The sequence below is a fragment of the Acinonyx jubatus genome, chromosome B4 (genome assembly GCF_027475565.1).
Source record: "Acinonyx jubatus isolate Ajub_Pintada_27869175 chromosome B4, VMU_Ajub_asm_v1.0, whole genome shotgun sequence".
NCBI lineage: Eukaryota > Metazoa > Chordata > Mammalia > Carnivora > Felidae > Acinonyx > Acinonyx jubatus.
Window position 1 is genome coordinate 61,912,712 of NC_069387.1, and position 5,317 is coordinate 61,918,028.

Below are 5,317 nucleotides of genomic sequence, written 5' to 3' on the forward strand. Positions count from 1 at the left end.
TTGAGTTCGACCATGTAGGTGTGGATCTCTGTCATTATACTGTGAATCCTGGGCTCATTACACCTCTTTACAGCTTCTCCATGTGGATCCTGCAGCTTCTCGAGTGGGCATTTGTGGTGGCTGACTCAAGGCCTGGGTGGCCCTCTCTCTGAGCACCCCTAAAACCACTAGCTTTATTGTGAGCAGCAGCCCCTGACTATGGTGGTCCGTGAGCCTTGCCCGGGTCCACAGGTGTCGCTAACAGCCGAGTTGTACAAAATGTTAAGTACAGAGGGGAAAAGAAAGGTGGTGGGAACGAGAAATGAGAAGCTGGTCCCGTTGCTCTTTGCTGCATCTACTGTGAGAATGAAGACCATTCTCAGCAATCAGGCTGTCGACGTCCCAGAAAACGTCGACATCACTCTGAAAGGATGCACTGTTATTGGGAGGCGCCCCAGAGGAACCTGCAAAGGGACTTGGATCACATGAATGTGGAACTCAGTCTTCTTGGAAAGAAAAAGAAGAGGTTGACAAATGGTACAGAAAGAGAAAAGAACTGGCTTGTGTTTGCACTACCTGTGGTCATGTATAGAGCACGGTCAAGGGTGTCACACCAGGCTTCCATAACAAGATGAGGTCTGTGTATGCTTACTTCCCCATCATCATTGTTATTCAGAAGAATGGTTCTCTTGCAGAAATCCAAAATTTCTTGGGGGAAAAGTACATCCGCAGGGTTCAGATGAGGCCAGGTGTTGCTTGTTCTGTACCTCAAGCCCAGAAGGAGGAGGTAATTCATGAAGGAAATGGCCTTGAACTTGTATCCAACTCAGCTGCTTTGACTCAGCAAGCCACAACAGTTAAAAACAAGGATTTCAGAAAAATTTTGTATGGTGTCTATGTTTCATCAGCACACTGATGAATAAGTTGTCCATCCAGCTACAGAAACGGCAAGGTGCCAAATAATTTTTAAGACTGATTTGTGGTATTTTAAGGATGAAATAAAAGCTATATTGATTTGGGACTTTTTCTTAGGAAAAAAGAGAAAGAAAGAGAGAGAGAGAGAGAGAGAGAGAGAGAGAGAGAAAGAAAGAGAAGCTGGTCTCTTTGTTGAGATCAGTGAGCTGGGATCATCTGAGGTGCGTGAGGATGACACCTCCAGGACTAGCCAGACTCATGATGCTGGCTCCCAGCAGGTGGATACACGCCTGCCAGAGACCTGTTTTTTTGTGGTAATTCAGCATGAGAATTAGGTGTAATTATGACTTTCAAAGATCCGTCTTGTATCCTGTGTGATTTGGCTTCAGGCAAGCGATCACAGAAGGAAAGCTCTTGTGTTTATCACATACCACAATCACATGGCTGTCTCATAGCTGAAAATATACCAATGAAAAGCCACACACTTTGCCCTAAGCTCGTTTTCCTCATCCCCAGATGCTGCACCCTCTTCAGGTGCACCATCCAACCTATACTTTCCTTACAGCCTTCGTAGACCCTCTTACTCCTTCTCAGCGCGGTGACCTTGGGCAGATACTTGTGGCTTGACAAGAAAGCAATGCGGCAAATAATAATTATCAAAGACACCAGTTATTAAGCCTGTTAGAACTGATGACATCAGTAATTAAGCCTATTAGAATGCCACAAACCGCACAGGAAGATCAGTTGATACTTTTTAGTCACATGTTCTATTCGTATAAGAACTATATTTAGCAGAGTATTTTCATTTTAAAAAATTAAGCATATGCATTTTTATCTGCAGTTTTTAATGATGAGAATGGTGAAGGCACATTAGAAGTTTAAGCACATACTGCAATTTTCTTCCCCTATTAACTCCATAAATAGCAGCCATTTGATGTGCAGACTTTTAAGTTTTTAATGGCAGTAATTATAAGGCCTTATCTCTTTTGAACTTTTTCTTTGTTGCAATTGATTTATTCTCCTGCCTTGTTAGATTCATAATTTTATCTAAAAAAAAAAAAAAAAAAGTTTCCTGACTTTATTCTCTTTGTCACGAAGAAGACAGACATGCTATTGAGTGGCAACAAGCTGGGATGAGTCATTACATTCTGATCACCTTCCTGCCAGGGCATGTAATCCTTGGAAACTTTTGAATAGCTTGGCGCTCTGTCGTTTCTCTGTAAATCCCAGGGAGTGAAATAGAGGCAAGGAGCCCCATTATCACTTTGACTCGAGCTTGCATTTGACTGCAAAGGCCCAGGAGTGCCCTGAGAGCCGTGGGTCAGAGGACCTCTCCTTACCTGGAATGAGAATGACTTTCCTCTCTTTAGTCTCAGCTGATGCAAGTAATTGCATTGTCTGCCTAACTTTTCAGAGACTGACCCTTTACCCCTCTTGATTCCCACTTCTTTCTTGTATCCACCTTATCTTTGCCTCCTAACTTCTTTCTGCTTTGCCTCACTGACAGCAGAAGGATTTGACAAGTGACTGCGCATGTGCTATCTAATTTGGTCTGGCCAGAGCTATTTTAATGTCCCCGTGAAGTGTGAAACTGTCTCCACTGAAGTCTCATCTCCTCTGGTCTCAGAACTCTCCAGCCCCCACTGTTACCTACACCCCTTTGTCTCTTCTTCTTCCTGCCACTGTTGAACCAGGCAGTTTCTCAAAGAGGATAATTGTCTCTTTTGTTCTCTGAATAATCCTTCTTGACCTTCTTCATAATGAACTGACACAAGCTTTATGGAAGGGATAATACTGCCGGTATCTGGTTCAGAAGGCCTATAACTCATAGTTTCAAATTCTGTGCTCTTCAACACATTTGATGCTTACACCCAGCAGCTCTGCATATGGATATTGGGGAACATCATCAAAAAGAAGTGACTCTGGGCTGGGTCCAAGGAGCTGAGAGGCTCTTCACTCCCTCTCCTGTCCTTAGAATGTGCTTCCCACTTGCCTTTCCCTCTCCCAAAGGCTGCTCCAAGGACATAGCCTTCAGCTGGCAATCTGGTATTAAAAACACCTACAGGGCATATGTAACTGAGCCCAGTTAGGGCCTCTTTATAAACTTTTAAGCGTGGGCACAGGGATCCATTTGTCTTGCTTCCGGCCCAAGACAAGCCTCATATGTAAGTTCTCTTTGCTATTATTAAAACTGTCAAGTACCAGCCTAGAGTGGCTTTCCTCTTTCTTCAGTCTCTCCCTGCCCTCCACGTATGTGGGACGGTTGCAGATTATACCAGGAAAGCTCCAGAGAGGATTGTGAACCAGTAGAAGCATTCATTCATTCAAAATGTACCCTATGTGTCTGGCAGTTTACTGGACATTAGGGATAAAGCCAAACACAAGGTACCTATGATTCCTGCTCTCAAAGAGCAGACATTACATAGTAGTTACAGTATAGTTGATCATAATTGTGATAAGTGCTGCAGAGGGAAAGTTCAGAATGCCATGAAAGTATATCACAAGGAGACTGGCCAATAACACTCAGTGTTTCTTGAGCACTGACACCTACCCAAGTCTCACAACAATCCCGTGAGACAAGGGCTGTTACTGTTTTCATTTTACAGAGGAGGAAACTAAGGCTTAAAGAATAACCAGCCCAAAGTGAACCAGTTGATGAGGGATATAGCCAGAGTTTGGACCCAAGTTTGTATGTCCCTATAGACTATGTCACGAATCTGTGTGCACCCCTACTCCCGCGGAAGGTACTCAGGACAAGAGTCAGGAGACCTCCTAGCACATCTACTGTCAAGGCTTACATCTGTACCATGAAACAGTTATGTTAACTCAAGTGTTTTCAGTGTTTAGAGGGTCATGGGTTTGGGGCATGGGCACATAAAAGGTGGTAAAATTTTAAGATGTTCCTCTCATAGAGGGTGGATCTAGACAGGCTCTATGACTGCTTTGACTAACAGAAAATGACAGAAGCTTCACTCTGCTCATTTCTATTCATTCCATAAGACACTGGAAGCTTCTACTTCCTGACTGTTGGAATGATCATTCTGAGGGAAGTCAAACACCAGGTAAGAAGTCTGAGCACCCTGCGATTGCCATACTATGGAAAGGCTATGTTGAGAAAGAGAGACACCCAGCCTACCTTAGCTGTTACATCCATTGCAGCCCAGACACAGAAAAGAACGAAGAAACCATTTTGGTCATTCCAGCCCTGCCTGATTCAACAAGGAGAAAAGTTGAGGAAACAAGTTGACAGCCAGAACCAAGGCCCTAGGCATGAACAGCAGGCATAGCTATTTGAGTCACTCCAGCTGAAGTGCCAAACATCCTGGGATACACACAGGTTGTTCCCCCTGTGCCCTACCTGAATCCCTGACTCAGCACCGTGGGCCTAATAAAATGCTTGGTGTTTTATTCCACTAGATTCAGCGCTGGTTTGTTATACAGCAGAGAATCTCCTTTGAGAATCTAATATAAGCAAAATTGCCATATGATAGTACTATTTAGAAACATGGAAGCAAACACCTAAAAAAAAAAAAAGAAAAACAATGTGGACATACCTCAAAAATTGAAAATAAAACTATCATATAATCCACAATTCCACTTTTGGGTATTTTTCCAAATGAAATGAAAACACTAATTTGAAAAGATACATTCGCTCCAATATTCATTGCAGCATTATTTACAAAAGCTAGGACATGGAAACAACTTAAGTGTCTATCAATAGATAGATGGATAAAGAAAATGTGAAAAAGGTGATAGATAGATAGATAGATAGATAGATGATGGAATATTATTCAGCCATCAAAAAGAAGGAAATCCAGCTATTTGTGACAACATGGATCGTGCTTGAGGGCATTATGCTAAGTGAAATAAGTCAGAGAATGACAAATATTGTATGATCTTACTTATATGTGGAATATAAAAAACAAATAAGTTGGGGTACCTGAGTGGTTCAGTCAGTTGAGCATCTGACTCTTGATTTTGACTCAGGTCATGTTTCCAGGGTTGTGGGATCAAACCTTATGTGGGGCTCTGTGCTGAGCATGGAGCCTGCTTAAGATTCTCTCTCTCTCACTCTCTCGCTCTCTCTCTCTCTGTCTCTCTCCAGCTCATTCTCTCTTTAAAATAAAAAATAAAAAACAAGTGAATAAAATCCAAACTCATGGATACAGAGAACAGACTGATGACTGTCACAGGAGTGGGGAGAGAGGTGGGTGAAATGCATGAAGGGGGTCAGAACATACAAACTTGCAGTTATAAAATAAGTCATAGGATGGGGTACCTGGGTGGCTCAGTCAGTTAACATCTGACTTCAGCTCATGTCATAATCTCACAGTTCACTGGATCGAGCCCCACATCAGGCTTTGCAGTGCAGAGCCTGCTTGGGATTCTCTCTCTCTCCTTCTCTCTCTGCCCCTCCCCCACC

The 5,317-nt window shown here is 43.0% G+C and overlaps 1 pseudogene; it reads left to right on the top strand.

The window, feature by feature from the left end:
* Positions 1–345: 345 nt before the first annotated feature.
* On the top strand, positions 346–895 carry LOC106977414 (60S ribosomal protein L9-like; annotated as a pseudogene).
* The last annotated feature ends 4,422 nt before the right edge of the window (positions 896–5,317 follow it).